General features: G+C 36.6%; 1 non-coding gene across 1 annotated transcript; it reads right to left on the reverse strand.

Moving 5' to 3' along the window:
* Nucleotides 1–718: 718 nt before the first annotated feature.
* On the reverse strand, nt 719–825 carry LOC117716702 (U6 spliceosomal RNA). The gene has a single exon (XR_004607799.1). It is a non-coding gene; the product is annotated as a U6 spliceosomal RNA (small nuclear RNA).
* Between the last annotated feature and the right edge of the window lie 22,900 nt (nt 826–23,725).

Raw genomic sequence — 23,725 nt, forward strand, 5'->3', positions numbered from 1 at the left:
TGCATAAAAATGCACACATGCATATGTGTGTAGCAATCAAAAAATTATCAATTTGAGAATTGGGGAGCATGGCAGGGACTAGAGGAATGAAACTTGGGAAAGGATCAAGGGAGGCAAAGGGGGAAATTGGTGTAATGCTGTTTTAAATAAAATGTATAAGTATAAAAATTGAAAATGAATAATTAAGAATAATCTGGGGAAATGTAGGGTCTTTTAAATTGCTAAGGTAACACAACAATGTCAGATAACACATAAAATGCTGCCTAAAGACAGTTCATAAATTTTAGTATAACATGGCTGTGGATCACATGATGTTTTTGTAGGGCAAAATTGTTTATTTCTTTAGGAGAAGAAACATTGCCTTGTACAGTCAGCACAGAAAAAGACATGTGGGTAGCAATGGCTAACTCAGTGCTAAAGTCTAAAAAGTTGTATCATGCCCAGCACGTGTACAAGTCACATTAATGAGTGATTGTCACATAAAAATGTAAAAAATATTATTTTCCTCAGTATAAGTGTATTATTATTATTATTATTATTATTATTATTATTATTATTATTATTTTGGTTTTTCGAGGGTTTTTCTGTATAGCCCTGCTGTCCTGGAACTCACTGTGTAGACCAGGCTGGCCTCGAACTCAGAAATCCGCCTGCCTCTGCCTCCCAAGTGCTGGGATTAAAGGCGTGCGCCACCACTGCCCAGCATGTATTATTTTTTTTAATTATGAAATAATTCATGAATTTACACGCCATCCTTGTGCAGGGGCCACAGTCATCTTCTCTGTATCAGGCTGATTTTAGTATGTATGCTGCCAAAGTGAGGACATTTTAAAAGGCAGGAAGAAGAGAGCATTATCTGTTTCTGTTTGTCTGTTACATGCATACTAATAATAACATGTATCAATAACTGCATGCACTGTAGAGTTATTGGGTCTTGATTCTTCAGCATTGTGAACAACAGAAATTTTGTAAACATGTGCTAATCAGGTGATCAGTAGTATTAACTACTGCTCCAAAGTGTAGGATCTGTGTATTCAACAGTTCTTCAGGGTGAAACATCAGGCTTATGAAGAAAGCAATGTGTGTTAAGAACATAGTACTAAAATGTCAGTCCTACTTTGAACTAGTATGTCTGTCTGTCTAAATAAATGGTATTAGAAGATTCTGCTGAAGCAGAGAGCCAGCTTTACAGTATATTATGAATTACATTATGCACAGCTCTGAGATTTACTAGCCCACCGCATCAACCATGTTTTTTTTTCAATGTCCTTATTTTCCAAATCCTTCCATTACTAGCAAATCAATGAAAAACCTGCTAAGTAAATTCATGGGAAACTCTCTACCTTTTCTCTTTCCTGTTTTACAGGAAACAACTGTTTTTAGAAATGAGAGCACTTCTTTCATTTAACTGCACTCAAATCCCAGGCAGAAATCCTACCCTCTACCTCAGAAAGTAAAGAAAAGTCAGATAAGGGAAACTCTCAACCCTTCAGAACCACATGTGAATACTCCTCTGGTTGCTTTAGTCATTTTACCTATGATATTACCTATTTTTGTTTTTTCTACCTCATTCAAACTTATGCTGTCCTTTCATCCCCCCTTTTTAGTACTTTCCCAAACATAAGCAAATGTAAATCTCCCTGTATCTATTTTAAATACTTTCCTAATTCTTGTCATACCCCTTCTTTCCCATAACTTACTTAAATGACTCCTTCATTCTCATTACCAAGGCATATGTACCTTGCCCAAAACATTTGCAATTTACTCTACTCTGAGTCTGATCCTTGCTCCATTGAAATGACTTTCAGAAAAATTGCCAGTAACTATCACTTCGATACAGGCAGCCAAAGAACACTATCCTCTTTCCTCCCAACTATAAGTCAGTGTATGGTAGACCTTCACACTTGGAGTTTCTCAGTTAAAATTAGATTTCATGACTGTTCGATGTGTGCTTATAGACACATTGATTAATTTCCTGTTATCTCACATCATGTGCAAACTTAACTATAAAGGATTTACACAATAAAGTTGTTTTGGTAAGCAAATTATAGAAATTATTTCATATACAGCACAGAATGCATGTTGAATAAATGAAAGTTTGATTTCATGAGGAAAGCAGAATCCATGATAAACTTTTAAACTATCTTGTCAATGATTTTTAAAAATAGGGGTTTCTTTTTTTATAGCTGAGAGACTCCTGCAAGACAGATGATATAGTAATTGCTGAACATTAAAATGAACATAATATTTTCTCCCAGAGCACTTGACAACTTTGGTGGCAGCCTATCTGGGATGGGGTGGGAGAGATAGGTCAGCAACTAAAATCACTTGTTGCTTTTGTAGAGGAGCCAGGTTTAGTATATACCACAACTGTGGTGCTCTCAATCATCTCTAATTTCAGTTCTACATGATTTGGTGCCTTCCTCTGGCCTCCATAACCAGGCACACATGTAGTGTACATACATGCATGTGGGCAAAATACTCTTACTCATAAAATGAAATTTTCAAAATAAAATAAAACACCCAGGATCCCCAACTCTGATGTCCAGATCTAAGATACTAACCAGCTGTGGGCAGCATTTACCCAGAGCCAAATTTCACAGCCCCTGATCAGTGTGGACCACCTCAGGCATACATAATTGCAGACCTCTGGTTCTGACTCAAGAATCTTGCATCTACCCTCAGTATCTTTGAATCAACAACATTCCACCTTGTTAGTTCACAGTAAAGTAAAACCTCCTACCATTCAGCTTTGAAAACAGGACACAGCATCCATGATGGAGCACTCTGCCACTGCCTTACTCTTCTGCATTTAACACTTATGGTACCTGCCATGGTAGTGTTTCACAGAGTTCTGCCCCTCTTTATCCTTTTTCATAATTTCACAGGTCTCCATGGCACTTATGTCTACTAAAAAATTCTCTTTCTGCTTGGCTTTAGCTACCATCCATTGATAAAAATATATGCCTAGCTAATTGCTCACTTGACCACCTCCAGAGGTTCCCAAATCCAGCACGCTGAACATAAAACTGTCTACTGAATATTTGTTCCTGCTTTAGAACTGTGGTGGTTTTCATACATTTGGCCCAAGGAGTAGCACTATTAGGAGGTGTACCATTGTTGGAGTAGGTGTGGCCTTGTTAGCAGAAGGGTATCACTGTGGGCATGGGCTTTAAGACTCTTGTCCTAGAAGTGCATTGCTTTTGATAATGCATATTCCATGATGGGTAAGGAAGGCATTCTTGTCAGAACAACCTAAGACAGGCTCAGTCTTCTTAATGAAATAAAAAAAAGGGGGAAGCGGTGGAGAGCCTTTGGGGCTGCTTGGCAAGAATCTGACATGGGCCAAGGACAAGGAAATGGGCTAATTGACAGGAATATGACATTGACCAAGGACAAGGAAATAGGCTTTAGGCAGGAATCTGACAATAAGCTAGAACAAAGAAGTTATTTCAGGTAGGAATCTAAATCTTAGACTAGAACAAAGAGGTAATCTCAGGCAGGAACCTAAATATTAGGCTAGAACAAATAAGTAATTTCAGACAGGAATCTATATTGTAGGCTAGAATAAGGAAGTAGGCTTCAGACAAGAAAATGACCTTGGGCTAGGATGGGGAAGTACGCTCAGATACTTTGGTCATCTCATAAGCCCTTAGAAACAGTGATCATGGGAGTGTTCAGGTAATTGGGTTTAGTGCCTTGCTTTTTCTTTGACTATTTGTGTTTATTGCCTTGCTTGTTTCTTGACTATTTGCATCTATTGTATTGTTAGACCCTCAACCTAGAACTGACCTTAATACATGCATGTAATCAAAATGGTATAAAAGCAAAAAGGAGGAGGTGGGTGGGATAGGGGGTCTAGGGAGGGGAAATGGGAAAAGGGGATGACATCTGTATTGTAAATAAATAAAATATTCAACAAAAAAGGCACAAAAAAAGAAAAGAAAAAAACAGTTTTTGTTATATATGAGGAACAATGTACAAATCATCAAAGGAAAAAATGCAATTCTATAACAGAAAACAGGAATGAGGAAATTAAAGATGGGATTTTCAAAACCAATATTCAACTTGATAGAACACCCTATTTCTTATTCATTAACCAATCATTTTCATATGTATCTATATGTTGCATATACCTAGATGTTGAAGTGCTGCCAACTTCAGTACTCTAGTTTGTTGTTTAGAATCATTATTGAATAAAATGAGTGTTTTTTTTTAAGTCATCTTGTCCTAGCTACCTGGAAGTTAGTCTTCTCCTGTTTGGCTTCAGAACAAGATGTTGAACTCTCAGCTCCCCCTTCACCATGCCTGCCTGGGCTCTGCCATGTTCCCATGTTGATGATAGTGAACTGAACCTATGAACCTGTACACCAGCCAATTAAAAGTTGCCTTGGTCATGGTATCTGTTCACAGCAGTAAAACCCTAACAAAGATACAAGTTTGTACCAGAGACTGGGGTATTGCTGCGATATTCCTGACCATGTTTTTATTTGGAAGAATGTGAATTTGGGGACTTTGGATTTGGAAAGCAGTGGAATACTCTAAGTGTGGATTAATAGGCCATCCTATTAATAGTAGCAATATGGAAGAATTTATTTCTATGAGTGATTTGAACTGTGCAGACCTGGCCCAAGTGGTTTCAGTGGAGAAAAATTTCAGTATGTGGCCTAGAGAACGGTTTTATGATATGTTAGTGAAGAATGTGGCTGCCTTTGCCTTTGTCCAAAGAGTCTGCCTGGGGCTAATGTGAAGAGAGTCAAATTAATTGCATCGACAAAGTATGTCTCAAAACAACCCAATTTGAAGTCTGTGCTGTAGTTTAGTCTCATGAAGAATGTTTTGATGAAGTACAGCAAGCTTTTAAAAAGTTACAAAATATATGGATCAAGTATTAAAAGGGCATGAGAAGGTAGAAGGGAACTGAATTCTATGTATATATGAGATATCAGATTAAGGGAGTGATGACTTTGGAGCAAGATCTCACCCAGCTAAATTTAAGTCCAGGCATGATAGTACAAGATTTTAATCCTAGTAGATAGAGGCAAGGAGAGCTCTTGAGTTCAAGGCCAGCCTGGGGTAGAGCAAGTTCCAATTAAAGAAAACCTTAAGTCCAGGCATGGCGGTACACCCCTTTAATCCTAGCATTCAGGAGAGCCATGAAGCTCCTCTGAGTTAAGGTCAATGTACAGAGAAAGTTCCAAGACAGACAAGCTTAGGCAAGGAAAGAATTGGAAAAGAGAAAGCTGGTAAGAACATGGGAGCCATGTTCCAGCTCCAGCGAGGAGCAAAACTCGGCTGCTTCTATATCTTTTCACTTTAGTTTTTATTTTTTACTTTCTCAAAAGTAGCTCAGTTATTTGCAAATTTATTTGTAAATGTCTAAGTCAACTTTCTAGCTATAACTGAGAAACACAAACTTGTAATAATTTCTAAAGACTAGGGGTCTTTTCAGATATGGTTATAGAAACTAAATAACCTTACAGCATAGCAATGGAAATGCCCTGCCTAGGAAAGGGCACTATATGTTAAATAGAGTCAACAGGCTATCTCAGGCCTCTCTTGCAGTTTTTATGAAGCAATCACTAATGCTAGCATGAGGAAACTATTCCAGGGACAACAAGTAAGCCTGTAACTCCTGAAATATAGACAGTTTATTTATATTTTATTACAAAACATTTTAATGACTTCTATTATTTAATTGGATTGTATTGTTACAGAATCTACTATAAATTGAATGTGAGAGATTAAAATTGAGACAAAGATACACAAGTTAAAATGAAATCCTGGTAATAAAAGGGAGAATAATAAGCTTTGATAATTTGGGGTTTATTGCAACAATCCTTCATCAAGATGCTTCTTGTTGGAAGGCTTCTAAGGGTCATTTTCAGTTTAACTTTCTCTATATTGAAACAAATGAGATGTAATTTACTAGTGATTGCCAGAACTTACAGTCCTTAACTCAGCTTACTTTGGTTTATCTCCCAAATTGAAGCACTCTACTTGAACCAAAGGGACAGATTGTGGTATTCGGTAATTTCTTAAACAATCTAAAACCCAGCAGTCTTCTCAAGTTTACTTAATTAATTAAACCTTAAATTTCCCCAAATCTTTTCTAACTGACCTAGTCCAGATTGATCTGTTTCCAGAACATTTTATGCAACCTTTTATAGTTTTTCATATGATTAACAAATAACTCTTCTGAAAATCTACATTGAAATACTTTTTTTAATTTACCAAGGCAATTTAGTATTTTAAAGCATAAAATATTCATATTCATGGAATCCATAAGAAGATAAATGCTTCAACAACTGATAAAGAAAATATTCAAGTCCTATAAATAATAGTGGAAAGCAAAGTATAATAGATTAAAGAAACTAAAGTCTAAAGAAAAATAACAGCTTTATAGGAATCAAAAACAAGAGCAGACTGACCACCACTTTAAAAATTGAACACAAAAAAATGAGTATTTTCTGTATTCTCAAAGGAATAGCAAATTGTTTGTCAAAAAACAAAGATTATTCAACTTTATTGAAGCAACAAGTACAGGATTACAGAATAACATAACAGTCCCCAGATACACGGTGGCAAGAGACACAGCATACAAAGAAAATTGAGATATGAGAGAGAAGATTTCACTGTACAGATAAAAAACAAAAAGTAAGTGTGAACAGAAGCAAGAAAGTAAGGGCAAAAACATCATTTACTGAAGAGTGAAATACAAAATAGGGAGAACTGGATAAAGAGAAACCCATTTCTCTCAAGGGTGTAAAGAACAAAAGTAAACACACCTGAAGAGAAGCAAAAGGAAACAATTTTAAATCATAAGAGTTTTCTGGTACAAGAGAAAGATTATGGATACACATAGGCTAAAAATTGAGGTAGAGTGAAGTACGTAAAAATGTAAAGGAACTTGTAAATACCAGAGGAACTTTATAGGGCTGGAAACCAAAGTGAGATAGAAAGGGACAGGATCCTCTGCTGACAAAATGACAGCACTCTGCTGCCCAAAATGAGAATGTAGTTATAGCGATTCAGATATCAAAGAAATTATAGTTCCCCGAAAGTCAGGCAAGCAGTCAGATATCCAACATGGGCAAAGCAGTGCTGTTAACCTACGAGGCAGTGCCCGGAAGGGTGAAGGTGAAATTCCAAGGCAGTGAAGGTGAAATTACAGCACAGACAAAGAAAAAAACAAGAGGCCTGGGTTAAAAAAAATGAAAAGTGAACAACAACCTAAGTCTCAGATTAGCAGAACTAATATTTCAGACTTATAAGAAAAGTCGGGATGACTGCAACAGATATACAATGTGCAATGAATCATTTAGAGGGACAGAGGAGCTTAAGGAAAGGAAAAGAGAAATGAAGGCATATGGAATGCAAAGGTCCTCCTTAGACATGAGGGTGGAAAAGGCAGGCTGTCTTCCAACTCTAATCAAGTGTGATGCTCTCTGCAACAATCAGAGAAAGCCAAAGAGTACAGGAGTGCAGAAACATAGCATCCCATGCAAATGCCAAAAAGATATCTACATTTTAGATGGGGGATATAAACTTACTAGAGAAAGCTGAGTTAAATAAGCAAACTATAAAACAAAAGAAAAAAAGTACACCAGAACTGTTTTATACATGTGAGGACTCAACAGAACAGACATCTATGGAGCTGAATATGTCAAACAGACCTGTGGAGAATGGTGAACTAAAGAAAATGTGGGAGCCACTTTTGGATAAGAAGATAGTTTTTTCTCTCCCATTGCATATCCAACATACTGATGTGATGATTAAAAAATATATAAAAATAAAAAATACAGTGATTGCTAATGCATGTTCAGGTATAAAATACATTTTCTATGTCCATGTGGGCAAAATAATTCCATAGACTGAACAAATACAGAGTTTCTGTATAAAAATATCATCACGTGGAGATATAAAGGGCAATTTAAAATGCATGCTTTTACATCCTACATGAGAAAGGGCTACCAATTTTCAAGTAAAAGCATCTCTTCACAATGAAGAAAAAAAAAATTCCAGAATCAGTGGTGAGATGGGAAATTCACAAAAGAAGACACACAAAGGTCCAGAACCTTTTCTGAAAATTCAAATTTCTTTTTTTTTTTCATCAAGGAATGTAGGGCCATAACATGTTTTAATAGTCTATTACAAGAACCAACTTGGGAAAACACTTAGAAATCACAAGAAATAACCAAACTCTATAATAAATGCTCAGCAATGAATGCACATATATCTCTGAGGGCTTGAAGATCAGGGTGCTGCTGTCTGTAACAAAAGTAGAAAACATATACTGTACCTTAGAAATTAAATTCAAGGTAGAAATCTACCTTGGGTAGAAAATAAGCCAGGCCGAGCATTGCAGCCTATAATCTTTAATACTTAGGAAGCAGCAGCAAGATCCCAAATTCAATATTCCCTCAGCTGCAGAGTTTAAGACTCTCATAGACAATTTAGTGAGACCCTGTCTCAAAATTAAGAGATTAAAAATGGGACTAAGGATAGAACTCTCTGGTAAAGTGTTTGCCTAGAATGCATGGCTTCAGGTTTAATCCTTAGTACAATAAACAAATAAATATTATTTAGCCAAAAAAATTACAGAATTATATAAGATGATATATGAAGGGTTCCAGTGTGAGAAGTGTGGTAAATAGAAGATGAGTAAAGGTTAGTAGAAACAATTATGTTATATAAGTGCGTTACAATGTATTACTGAGCACTGACTTTCAGAGACATGTTGCTTCCAGTGTCACAGTTGATTTCAGAACAGAGATGATTCTTTACTTAGGTTTGTATCCATCTAGAAAAGTCAATAAAATATAAATATGGGTACATCTATGTAAGATGGTGTGGGATCCTGTCAAATTACACTTATTATCAGGAAAGAAGCCGATTAGACCATGGGGAAACAGAGGAGTCCTAGGTTTCTCTAGAAACTTCCCACACAGGAAGCACAATTGTGAAATCATTTAATTCATAAAAGGTGCAGATTCATTACAACACACTTCTTGTGAGTTTATGATTACTCTTACTGCTCTATAGAGGAAACTCTCTATATCCTATGCACATGAGAAGAATGACAGCATGGTTATGATTCCATACGTGTAACCTTTGTTTCATTGTGTACTGTGGAATGTATGCCCTCTAGAGAGTCGTTCCTAGCTTTCCTGGTCAGGACACATGCACTCATCTTGAACTTGTTATAGCCAAAAGATGACAATAAAGGATGCATATTGAGTTTGACAAGTGCAAGTTAAGGTGCCCCTGATTTGAGAGAAAAACGGAAAGGAAACAAAGTCGAGGTTAAAATAGGAGGCAAATGAGAGTAAGCTGTGTCATCTCAGAAAGAAGCTGATTCATGAAAAGAGTAAGGAGAAAGGTACCCTTCCCTGAAGAAGTTTATAAGCAGAAGCTACAGCCCAAGAACAGAATGTAACATATCTTGTGCGATTAAATCATCAGGGAGCTAAGGATGAATAGAAATCACAGTGTGCTTCTGAAGGACATGAAGACAAAATGACCCTTCAAGTTACCCTAAAGCAAATATTCAAGTATCTGTGTTCTTAGGTGATTTGAGATTGGATGATGATGGCGGGTAGAAGAGTTACTGCCTCGCCTATCCAGATCCCTTGGTTCAATTCCAAGAATGTCCCTCAACAAAAAGATTGAATACTATGCAAGTGCAAAAATGATAGTCTGAAATAAGCTTAGAGTTATGAGAACTTATCTGAGAAGTTGGAAAGAAATCTCCTTAAAAAGAGACTGGGGTGTCATACTTATTAATATAAATTGTGATATAAAAAGAACAGTGTCCTGGGGACAAGAGAAGGGAAACAAAGAAAGGAGGACAGAACGGGGAGAGATGGGGGCAGGATGCATGGGAAATTGTGGGAAAGGTCAACATCCTTAGAAAATGATAAAAACCAGTCACTCTTCAGCAGCTCATAGAAAATGATGATCACAATCCAGATTTTAAGAAACTTAAAATGGCTTCCAAGGCATTTTCCCACAGAACCCCGATCATGTAGCTAACCTCATGTCTGCATGCTTTGCTCCTCTCAACTTCAATCCATGACTTCCTCTAAGGTTCCAAAACACCTGTGATTTTACTCCCAGATTCCACCATTGGAGTTTCTGTTCCCTTCATCTGAGCTTTTTTCTACCCAGATACCAACATACTCTACTCACCCTGCAAATATCCTAGTCCTGGTGGGGACTTTCTGGACTTACGTAAGTTATAGTCTCTTTACTCCAACAACACAATGGAATACACATCCATTTGTTTCTTATCCCCACTTCTTTCTGCATTTCTCCCTCTGATTGATGGAGGCAAACCTCTTCCTTTCTATATTAAACTGCCAAGTATATAAGTATATTTCCTACCATATTTTATACAATAAATATTTGGAGAATGGATATTTAAATAATGAACAATGAGCTTAAAGAAACAAGCCTGTAATCCCATCTACTCAGGTAACCAAGGGAGGAGGATCAAAGGTTCAAGGCATGTTTGAGCAACAAAGTTAGTCAAAGTCAACCTGGGCATATGAGTGGGACCCTGTCTCAAAAGTAAAAGCAGAAGAAATCCATGAGCACATTTCAGTGACAGTACTTACCAGGTATGTAAAAGAGCATAAGTTCTGTCCCCAGTCCTGCAAAACAGTATTTTTTTTAGAAGTACCAACAACAGAAAGATGAACAGTATACTACTTTAATCCTCATGTAGGAAAATACTAAAGGGCACATTGTCTGAAGGAGAAATATTAAGTATCAGCCAGAACGAAAAACATGTAGCCAGTTAGTTCTCTTAATTAAATCCATGCTAGACACAGAGGGAAAAGACACTGTGAAACCTGAGTTCTATAAAATCTAAAGGAGAAAAGATGTTCCCTTTGCAGCATGGAAGGTGATGAGGACAACTATTCAGGAATACTTTCTGAGCCAAAGGAGAAAGGCCACTATGTTCTCAGAGTTGTTATGAATGGAGACAAACTGGTAGAAGACCTGTCAGATGAACAAAGAGGTGAATAAAAATGACTTACATTGCATAATTCTATTTTTATTTCTCTAATCAAGACAGGGTCTCATGTGGCAAATGCTGGTCTCAGACTCACTGTCACTGTTACCTAAGTGCCGAGACTAAAAGGAAATACCACCACACCCGATTTGTTGCTTAGTTCTTTTACATAAAATTATCCCATTAGAACTGCCATGAAGGTAAAAACCAGTATTTTGATAATTTAAGGGAAAACTCTAAGCAACTCCTGGGAGAGGGCCAGCCATGCTTACCTTGGTAGACTCTTCATATGCCTGCATAGAGCTGAGTTTCCCTAAGTCAAACGAATCTGGGAATACTGAAGACTATGTCACTGTGGAACATGGGAGAAAAGACAATTGAATTTTCCCAACTAACAGCCAATCAAGAAAAAGTCAACCTAGCTAGTTCATGACAACAAAGGGCTACAGATCAGGTAAATATCAGACCTATAGAATTGTTATGTGTTCTTATAAACCCAAATTGTTACTTAAGAAATTCCATTAGTCCAAACACTGAGACATACCCTGCTTCTCAGTGAGCACATTGTCTCCTTTGTTCAAAAAGAAAAGGGGGGGGGGAGATTAAGAGCTATGCCTTGTTCCTCATGAATCCTGAATAGCTGTTTTTCTTATGCAATAATGAATGTGAAATAAGATATTAATATCAGATTGTAGTTCAAAAAAAGAAAAAGCAGTAGTGACCCCTTTGGAACATCCAGATTATAAGAGACTTAGAGGGCCGAAAAGTAAAATCCAGGTTTGCACATAAGAAAAACAGTCAAATGTGACTGAACTGGGGAAAGTAGAGGTGTCTCGTGTCCCCTTAAAGTAGTGTAACCTCCTAAAGCGAGAATATTGATAGATGCATGCAATGAAGAGAGGAAACACACAGGCACCATGGGAAGTGAGAAGGTATACCAGGGGCGTATAAATCAGCCATGTTACAGGAACAGAAGGTGAAAGCTTTGCACATCTGCACCGAGAAGAGCCATATGCTCTTATATCCTGTAGCACATTGGGGAAAAATACAACAGACTCAGGCAAAACAACAGAAAGATGGCTCACTGGGGACAGCTTATAAAGATCCTATTATAGATCCTGGGTTTCCCTGGAAGGAAATTCAAGGCATCTGGATCACATTGGGAACAGATGAAGCATATGGGGGAAAGGTGCCTCTGGAGTGAGAAGAGACATCTGTGGCAGGACAGGAGGACTGGAGGAGGTGCTGCAAGAATGGATGTGCTGATAAATGCTGTGAACAAGGAGGGTGCTCTTGGGAACACTGAGGAACAGTAAATATCCTCGGGTCTTCTGGGAGAAACTGAGGTTCTTTGTGCTCATTGATAGAAAGGTAAACAATGGTTAGAGCAGCCTTGGCACAAATGGATCCGCAAGGACTTTGTCAAAAGTAGGAAAAATAATTTTAGCAAGAAGAAAAGCTGTATTGCCTTGTGCATTCATGATAACTGAATAATAGGAACCCCATCCCAGCTGTGTTCTGAGCACATGGAAGGAAATCCGAGAGAGAGAATCTGAGCACTGAGCTCATTTTGGGAAAAAAGAGAAGTGCTTACAAAGGATAAATGAAAGAAATCCAAAATTAAACTTTGAGTGCACTGAGAGAACCCAGAATGCATCTGGAGAACTTTGAAAATAGTGTCTAAATAGTATCTGAACTATACCTTGGATATTGTAAACATTGCATTCCAAACAAATATGAGTATTATTTGGTTCTTCTTGGCTCAGGTAGGTAAAATTCTATTACTGAATATTCTGTCTGCCTATTTTTAAGTTATTAAAAAATAAAAAGCTCATTTCATATATTCATGTGTGAGTTTCAGAGTTGAAGTGAATGAGATTTCAATGTATTTTGATTAAATTATATTTACTTCATTTATCCTCTCCTTCTCCCACAACTCTTTCCATACCCCCCATACACTATCAAATTGATGGCCTCTTTTTCTTTTATTATTATAGTTGCAGATAGCTGATATATAGATACATAGATACATAGAGATAGATGATAGATAATAGATAGATTGATAGATCAGAGAAGAGAGAGAGAGAGAGAGAGAGAGAGAGAGAGAGAGAGAGAGATTCACAAATATATGTGTATGATGTGGGGGACTAACCATTTTTTATTAAGTAGAAGGGAAATCACCATCCCTAGTGCTAGAAACATATCAAACTTCCTGGGACTCATGAGGTCATTACCTTAGAAAAGAACCTACTACCACCATTTTACTAAATCAGTGTGATTCCTACCTACATTCTGAAGCTTATCATTATACCCACAGATAAGTGTTGATATCTCTACTTATCTAAAAAGCTCCTCTTTACAGCTAACAAAGAATATTACTAATAACCACAACTGGGCATGATTCGAAGATCATGGGGAGCCTACCTACAAAGCATCCATCTACAACACAATTCCTGTACCTCTCAGAAAAAAAGGTCAGAGAAATTGTAAGAGCCTCAAGGAATGAGTTTTCTCAGGTTGACATACAACCTTTCCAAAAGACACAGACAAATCTGAAATACCAAGTTAATCATGAACCTAGAATATGAATAAATCTGTCTAACATAAAATAACATTCATTCAGTTTGGGTGACTGTAATAGTTTGAGTTTTTATTTGTTTATTTGGTTGTTTCTTTGTTTGTGGAGATTGCTCTTTTTTTGAGACAAGATAATTTATTTTTTCTCAACTTGACACAAGCTAGAGTTATTTGGGAAGATAAATCTCAATTGATGAAATGTTTCCATCAGATTGTCTGTAGACAAATCTATAGGGTATTTTCTTAATTAAGGATTGATATTGACAAACATGGCCCATAGTGGTTGATGTCATACCTGAGCTAATGGTTCCAAATTATATAACAAAGTAGATTCATTGATCTCTAATGAGCAAGCCAATAGCAAGGCTCTGCAGAGAGCACTTCAGTTCCTGCCTCCAGGTTCCTTCCCTGACTTTCTTCAATAGTGGACTAAGATATGGAAATATAAGCATAACAAATCTTTTCCTCTCCAAGTTGCCTTTAGTGACAGTGCTTTATCAGAGTAATAAAAATCTAATTAAAAATAGATATTGGTACCAAGAATGGGGTCCTACACAAACCTCAGTAAATTTGGAGGAGGAGTGTGAAGTAGTTTGGAACTTCGAACTGGAATAGCTATTGAGTGTTCAGTGCTTAATGAACTATTGTGGGAGCTTGGAAATCAAAGAGACAGGAAAATGGAGCTGTCAAGGCCCTGTAGAGCCCAGAGGATTATGAATTGGTCTCAAACATTCAGAACTAAACTTTTTACACTGTTGAATTTTGGTTTTGCTTTGGTAAAATTGTGACTGTGCCCTGAATTTCATTTTGTAGTAAGAAAGTATTATTTATTTTACAGTCATCCAAAGTTGTGCAATTTGGGAATTGAATGAAAAATTTTATTTTTTAGGGATCTTTTGGATACTTTAGAGAAACATTAAAGTTTGAAAAACTTATTGATATTTTAAAGAGACTTAACATTTTAAAATGCTTGAATTTTTAAATCTATGGTACTCTTTTAAAAGAAGGAACACATTTTACATTTGCACTAATGATAGTAATATGAGATTTGGGGGATAAACAAGAAAAAAAAGTTATGGCTTAATAATTGACATTTGTCACATTGATAAGTGGTCAATTGTGCTAATTAGTTTTTGTCATCTTTATACAAGCTAAAGATATTTGAGAATAGAAACAACTGAGAAAATGCCTACAGAAGATGTTCTGTAGGCAAATCTAGAGGCCATTTTCCTGATTAATGACTGATACAAATTGCCCCAGGCCACAGGAATTCAGTACTACACCTAGGCTTGTGGTCTTGAATCATATAAAAAGTAGGCAAAGCAAACATGAGGAGCAATATCATAAGTAGCACCCTTCCAGAACTGCTTCAGTTCCTGCTTCTAGATTTCTGCCTTGAGTTTCTGCCCCAAATTTTTTAAATGATGATTTACAGTGATATGAAGTGTAAATGAAATAAACCCTTTCTCTGACAATTTACTTTTGGTAACAATGTTTGTTTTATCACAGCAATAGAAACCCTAATGCAATTACAGAAACATAACAAATTATGGTTATCATAATAAGTCACCAAAATCTTGATTGTGTTTATCAACCCTTATGTGAAAATATGTGTATGTGTAGAATAACTGATTATTGTAACATTCTGAGGATTTTAGCTACTGTGACTCAAAGTCAATATCTAACAACCACCTGGGACAGTAGCTGGGTACCTCACTGGAATGTAAGCCTGTATTTCTTACCTAAAAGACATGATGTTCACATACAAAACTAAAAGATGGCTTAAGGAAGCAGGAAGCTTAAAAGTTTAGAATTATGAAGAGACTCAGTGTTTCCAGTGCAAATAATACATAAGGCATTCATGGAGAGTAAATCTCTCTGTCACCTCAGGTATCTACCTTGAATGAGAGTTCACCACCAGGTCCTAAACTCTGACCACATTCTTAAACTCCCTTCTCCTTCTCAGGACTCTATCTGATCATGGAAGAACATTTTCCTTTCTGTTACTATTTCCAATATTATTAGTGAATGCCTCCCTATGTCTCTCTCCGACAACGTCTTATAACTAACGACTTGGTAGATTCATGTATTGCAACCCTCAACTCTTAGCCTTGGAAGTGATCACATATTTGCTCTCTGACCAAATCTCCCAAAAGTATATTTGCCTTTGAGATATTCTTCTCACCTATAAAATATTATGCTCTAGTCTCTATAGTATGATACAAGATGTTTTGCAACCTCCTTTTGTCCACTTTCCTTCTACAACTTGCCCAGCTTGTGTTTCTTCAACAATGCCAAATTATTAAGGTTTATTGCTTTCTGACTTAGTACTCTACAAATACCTGCCATTATATCCATCAGGAACATCTTCCCTCCTGTCTATAAAATAACCTGGCATTTGACTTAACACCTACTCAGGGTTGGCTTTCTCTACAAAGCATCTTCCTTCCTCTATCCACTTGCATGTTCTTACTTCTGTGGATAGCAAACTGGAACTTAATGAACCTCCTTTGGTGAAAGCTAATCTTAATTCCTTTATTTCTGTCTTGTCTGTCTTAATACTGTCTTCTGTATTAAAATGTTGTTCACAGCCAGATTGTACTATTTTACTTGGGACACATATGGTATGAATTAACTTGGTAAAATTAATTTGGTAGAAATTAGAAAGTGCTGAAAAGTACAAGTGGATAAAAAGAATACAAGATAAAGGTATTTAAGACAAAAGTAAAATGAATGATAGGGGTTACTATGTCATGAGGTAGGAATAGCAAAGTTTAATAATCATTCTATGTATCAATGTCATGACCTGTTCATATTTTAGTAAAAAAATCTAAAAATATGAATAAAAACCATGAATACTCCTATGAGAAAATCCCTATGCATATTGACCTTCAATAATATGCATATTGCTTTGTTACAGAATAAACAATGATACACTGCCAAGATAATAGAGAATACATAGCTAAGTAGTTGCTGACTGTTTAAATTGAGCTCATAATGCACTCTCTCTAATGTGCCAAACATAAAAAAGAAGGGTCCCAGAAAGAAATGAAATGCTGGAACTCTTAGCCACACAAGGTCCAAAAGGGAACTTCAAATTACAAAGAGGAATCCCTACTGCATCTGCTGGAACACAGTCCAAGAATGATGTCATGTGAGCATTCTAAGTGCTTATGAGAAAACTCCAAGAAAGCAAGAGTCTTCTGGCCTCAGTTTCTTCAAAAGAGAAATATTCTTGGAATATGTTTTCATGCTTCTCCCAGGGATAGTGCATAGGAGTGAGTTTGCTTCAGCTGTTGTTATTCATAATGTCTCTATGAAAAAAAATCATGTTTTTACCACATGTGGCTTGTCCTTGTTCAATTGAACACCCTACTCATGTGATTCTTCTTAACCTTCAGAGTATAAATTTCCTGTTTCTCTGAATAAAGTTGACTATTGCATGAGACATTTATCTACCTCATTATTAGGCCCTGTTCTTCCAGGTTCATGTTTCCAGCTAGTGTAGTAAACATACCCATAAGTGTGAAATATGAGATTTATGAATAAAACAAAGAAGAGAGGATAAATATCATCAACCATAACAAAGATGGCAGTTCTTCTGCTGGACAAGAGAAAAAATTGGTATAATATGGGATACAAGGGTGATAGTGCCAAGCAATCACAGCAGAAAATGGTTGTTTTCTAAACATTGATACATCTGAACAAAATCCTCTGTTTAAATTTAAATGAAAGAATTAGTCTTAGGTCCCCACAATGAATATAAGAGATAAAATGACCTCCGGAGGAAAGGTGCTGTTTCTGGGAAGCCAAAAATAGCACAGCTAAAGGTAAAGAAAGGAAGCCAGAACACATGGTAACAAACAACAGAGATGAAGATCTGAACCTCGTTCAAAACACAGTACAGGTCAAACTTCCAAGAAGGCAAAGTGCAACAGTATACAAAAGAAAGGCATCAGTATTAGGAATAGAACACTGAGGAGTCCAATGAGAAAGAGAAGGAAGATAGGCAGGTGAGACACAGGGAATATCCATGCTAAATGCACAGGAGACAAAATGCCTTCCAATCATCAATGTTCATGCCCATAGAGAAGTGAGCCAGTTAGCTTTGGTCTGAGGAGCTTCTTTGTGCAGTGGTCAGTGGTGACCGACTACAGACTCACATGACCAATCAAAGCCCCCATAATGAGCAACTTGGATGTATAGCCATACTTTTTTGATCTTCAGTAGGTATTTTAAAGAAGAGAGAGAGGGAGGAAGGGAGGGAGGGAGGGAGAGAGAGAGAGAGAGAGAGAGAGAGAGAGAGAATTACATGAAATTGGGAATTTGGGAGGAAAAAGTTTGTGTAGATGAAAAGGAAAAGATTGTGGGCCTGGGAATAGAGAGGAGACTTGATGAAAAGAATGGATCCATGTATGGTTCTTAAATAAAGTGCTTTTAAAAGATAATATTCTTATGCATTTAATGTCTACTTTAACATGGATGCATCTTCTACCCACATTGGTATAGATAGCTTCCCTTCCTCTAGCTTCCCTTCCTAAGTGTTAGCCTTTCCACTGAGGTCACGTTCGAATAAGGCTTAGTTGTATACAACAGGTGATAAAATGTAGTGAGATAATCAGGTGAAGATCTCATGACCACCCCCCCCCCAACCTTTCCAGAAAAGATGTGAATAAGCCCAGCTGGCATCTTCTTTTGCAAAGGGGTACAGTTGAATTCACCAAAATGGCAATCACTTGGCTCAAAGAACAATCACTCATGTTGATGTGTTACAAGACGTTAGTTCCAGGCAAAGAATAGCTGTCCTAGAGAGACAGATGTTAGCCCAAGATAAGTTAATTACCCTCTACACCTGCAATAATCTAGTCTCTCTCAGGGACTGACATTCATATCAGCCAATCAGCCTCTTCAGACACAGATTCTTTTCAGAAGTTCATGCTAAAAACAACCTGAGGTAAGAGTTCGTTTTTGGGAATCCACATGAAAATTACCACCACCACCAACAACAACAATAATAACAACATATAATTTAATTTTAAGTAAAAATAAATTGGGCATCTATATTACCCACTTTAATTTTCAAGAAATATCATGGAAGAAAGTATATAAAGAATGTAAAAGCTGAGGAAATAGAAGTGGCAGTATGGAATGCTGACTTCTGAGTGTGACTAATGCACTTGCTCTCATTGAATCACAGCAGTTGTAACTACTTACACAAGATTTGACCTTTCATTTTTTAAAAAAAAAAAATCTTTTATTTATTTATTTACACTCCAGACTTTATCCCCCTCCTGGGTGATACTAAATATGAAGTATTTAGCAAGTGTACAAAGAGACATAACAGTAGAAATTCTCCAAATGGAATTTCATTAGCAGAACTGAGAAATAAGAGACAACAGAATTCAACATAAAAGTTAAAAGAGACTCAACTAGACCATCAAGTTATACTATACATAGGTGTCTATATAACATGATTGCTGGGGGGTGGGGGGAAGAAGCCTTTATCTTTGAATTAAAATTTAAACTTACTATAATTTATTGGAAAAATCTATGTTTTGATTTAAAAATGTCTGTGACAAAATGCCATTACTTTCTTCCATTATTTAGAATGGGTCATTAAAGCTACATAGTCATCTACTGCTTTGACTTACTGTCTGAAAAAAAAAAAAAAAAAACCTTCCTGTTGAATGAGTGAAACATCAAAATAAAATTGCATTTAAGCATATCACCAAGGTTATGTGCATTAAATATATAGTATATATGTATAACAAATTCACAAGTCCACCCACCTCAAAAGGGCCATGTGAGGCACAAGGTACTACTTTAAACTTTAGACAGTTAAGCAGCACTGTTAAGATGGTCATTTTATAAGTAAATATCTTTAACATGTAAAGATACTTGCTGAGTTCAACAATCCTAAGAACCCACTTGTTAGAAATTGAGTACTGACTCCATGAGTTGTTCTCTGACTTCACAGTGCTCTGTGGTAACCTCTAAGTAAATATTTAATTACATTGTTTAAATCAATAAAAAAAATGTGATACCACAAAATAGTTAAATTATTAGGTAATAAGGCACTGTAAGAAATATAAAAATTTGTTATGATAGTTATAGAAGAATAATGAAACTGAAAAGTTTTAAGCAAGAGTTCTACAGTAGTCTGAAAAGATTTTACAAAGAAAAATGCTGGAGGGGTGGGGTGGGAGTGGATGCACCATTTTAGCTTGATTCAACTCTACAACAAAGGTTTCACAAGTGACATAAGGAAATCAGGTCATAGTGAAATTAAGGGACATTGCCAAAGTCAAATAGGTGGAAAGTGATGACGATGTTGTATTAACCCTAAAATCAGCCTCTGATTGCATGCTTCTATCAATTATACTATACTGAGTACCAATTACATGGGAATTACTATACAAAAACACATATTCCTATGCATATCACACTGAAGGTACTTAAACAAATCTCCTTCTATCTCCCTAGTTGTCATTAAACAAACCTACTTATTTAAATACAAACATTCAGATACACATACATATACATATCCACAGATACACACACATAGACACACGCACACATACATACAAATGCATACACACATGTAGACACACATAAAAATGTACCCACAAATACATATATACAAATTTATACATATACACACTCACATACACACATATACATACATACACACATACATATACACACATACACACATGTACACCCATGTAGCATGCATACAAACACACATGCACACAATACAAGTGTACAAACACATACCACATATACATTTGTTCCCCTGAACATGAGATTAATAAGAGTAAACAATGTTTTTCCAAATAATGATAAGGCTAAGAAGAAAAGCAAGAACAAAAATTCTAATGCATTAGATAGGTTTATAAAATCTATATAATAGAAAGAGTAGATACTTGATTTTCTCCACCAAATCCTCAGCATCCCACTCTGAAAGTACAAGGGAAATTTGTACCCACCATCTCAACACAAAAAACTAGCACATAAAAATATGAGGGAGTTCACTGAGGACATGGCAGCACAGAAAAAAATGCAATCAGTAAACTTAATTTTAAAACAACAACCATAAATAAAAGTACACAGTCCTGAAAAAAAATGAAATGTGGATGCCCTAAGGATATAAAGATGTCAGGAATGGAATGCACGCTGGAAAAAGATGTCCCTCCCTAAACACATTAAAGGAAAAGACTGTCACATACTAGACACATAGACAGGAAAAGGTACCCTGGTGAGGTAGAGTGAGGATCATTCTCCTACACCATATGGTGATAAAAGATGAGATACTCGAATACAAAAGAGGAAAATGACTGACCCATGTGTCATAAAAGATGACACACTTGAGATGCTGGGAGGAAAAGACAACTTATCAGAGAGGCTAGAAGGTGAAAGAGGGGATGCTTTACTATCACTGAGACAGCTGTTGTCTTGCAAATTGCTCTTCTGAGTCAGCTCTTGCTGCCTCCTTTTTGTCTTTCAAGTTGTCGGGTGGACCAAAGGAATTATTGGAAACCCTCCTGAGATTCTTTATTCTTGCCAGTATCTCCCTTGTTTGCCCTGCTCACATTTAATAATTCATCAAAACAAGATATCCAAATCTGTTAATAATAGCGATATCACTTTTATTTCTAGAAGCAAAAAGTGAAATCTGAAAATACCCAAGCTAGTCTAGGACTTCTAAGTGAAAGCGTTTTCCCTGAAGTAGTGCTGTGCTATCCCTGCCATCTTGGCTTTAAGATACTGATGATCTGGTCTTTCTTCAGCCATCTTATATACATAATGTTCACTGCCAAGAAAATCCTTCCTAATAACTTAATTCTTAAAAGTTCTCTGAGCTTAGACTTACTATGAAAGCAGGAAAAAAAAACTCATAATGAGTCAAGTGCACACAAAGCCTTCAAAAATCCAAGCCTAAATGATTTCCAAAGAATTATTTTATTAACCTGAATAATAATGGATGTCTATCTCATAAAATGCTTCCATGGAATTTTAAATAAATCAGAGTTCTCTTGATGGCCAGGAAGGAATTGGCACTGATCTGAGATTGTGCACTAAAAGGAAAGAGAAGCCAGGGCTTGACAGACAGTAGATGCTTCCTGCTGAGGAGCTGTTCAGCACCAGAGCAAGAAGGAGGTATTGTCCTGTCTCTACTCCTTATAGATTGTGTCAACACAGACAACCCACCTTCTGTTATCTATTTTACTTCCTCTGTGATATCAGGATAGTAACAGTATAGATACTGCAGGGCATTCTTAAAGATTAAAGAATTAAATATAGAAAGCACACCAAGTGGGATTTTACATACATACTTGATATTACATTTGTCATGTATGGCCTATCATAAAAGTAACCTTAGTTAATGCCTGGGTATCTCACAAATCTGAATAAATAGTACATTTATTATTCTTAAAATGTTAAAACATCTCCCATTCAATTACTAAACAGACCCAACTTTACTTAGCTTCTGAGATCAGACAAGATCAGGTGTGTTCAAGGTGATATTCACTGAGATGTGGATACTAGCTGTTAAATCAATGATAACCAAACTATAATTCATAGAACTACAGAAGGTATGTGTAGACTAAGAGACTAGAGGGAATAGATAGCTCTCATAAGGAAAGAGAAATAGATTAGATATTTACAAATGGATGGATGAACATGGTGGTCTAAAATCGAAGGATCACATGGGGACGCAAAAGGGAGGTGGGGTAGGAGGAGAGAATGTGTGGAGAGAAAGTTAAACTTAAGGGAAATTTGAGGGTAGTATGAAAACCTAATCAGTAGAAGCCTCCTAAAATATATGTTTATATTAAGGCAATCTAAATGAAATTGCCAAATAATGGGGGGTACAGAGCTCCAAGTGTTCATATTTTGTCACCAAGTGAAGCTTTCACTGTTAGCTTTGGTTACATCTATTTAAGCTACTAGCCAAAGGCACCAGGAGAATCCCTCCAAAACGCAGGATGTTGCCAAAACTATAGGTGACTCTGTACAAATTGACAGCAAACTCCTACTGCTGAAAATACATACACAGCCCAGTGGACATGGAAATGGCGAGCTGATGCCTACATATAGCTGTCACCATTATGTGCCAGCATGCTTGTTATAGGAAGGTACTCTGCTTGGTAGCAAAAGAGAAACATAACACCAAGCCAGCTACAAAACCTCTGATCTACGATGGTGCCCCGCCTATAGGATATGCTATTGCAATAAGGTCACAAAGCTTATGGGAGTAAGCAAACCATATCTGATTTGACTTAAGGGCCATTCCACAAGATTAAATCCATACTTGACACTGCTTGAGTGACCAAGAACCAGAGACTACATACTGCAGAGATGTAGAGTAAAACCAAACAAGAAATAGAAATAAAAATATTTAAAATGTCGTGACAAAATGACTCCTAATGATATTCTTATATGTTCATAGATCAATGCCCTGTTCAACCACCATCAGAGAAGCTTCCTCCTGTAGAAGGCAGGACACAAAAGACCCACACCCAGATATTACATAAAGAGCTGGAGACCTTGAAACACTCACCCCTAAATGGAATTTCTGCACCAAAGCTCCCCCCTCAGAGTTCAGGGAACCCCAGAGGAAGAAGCAGAAAGAATGTAAGAGCCAGAAAAGATGGAGGACACTAAGAAAACAGGGCGCTCTAAGTCAACATAAGCAAAGCCCTTATGAACTCACAGACTGAAGCAGCGTGCACAGGACCTGAGCGGGTCCACACCAAGTCCTCTGTGCTTCCATTATGGCTTCCAGTTTAGTATTTTATGGGACTCCCAAGAGTATTGTTAAGTCAGCCTCTAACTCTCATACCCTTTCTTGGCCTTTCTTCCTTCTATTTGTCCATCTTGTCCAACTTCAATGTGGTAGTTTTTGTTTTATCTTGTTATTATTTATGTTATATATATATATATATATATATATATATATATATATATATATATATGAATGATTAAATGAATATAAAACTAGCCATTAGGATAAAGGTAAACAACTGAACTGCAATTTATACATGCTGGGAAAGAAAAAAATTTTTTTCTCCAATGGAATCACACTAAGCATATTACTTATTGCAGGGCAGACCTCACGTTCAG

Source organism: Arvicanthis niloticus, chromosome 10, assembly GCF_011762505.2.
Source record: "Arvicanthis niloticus isolate mArvNil1 chromosome 10, mArvNil1.pat.X, whole genome shotgun sequence".
Taxonomy (NCBI): Eukaryota; Metazoa; Chordata; class Mammalia; order Rodentia; family Muridae; genus Arvicanthis; species Arvicanthis niloticus.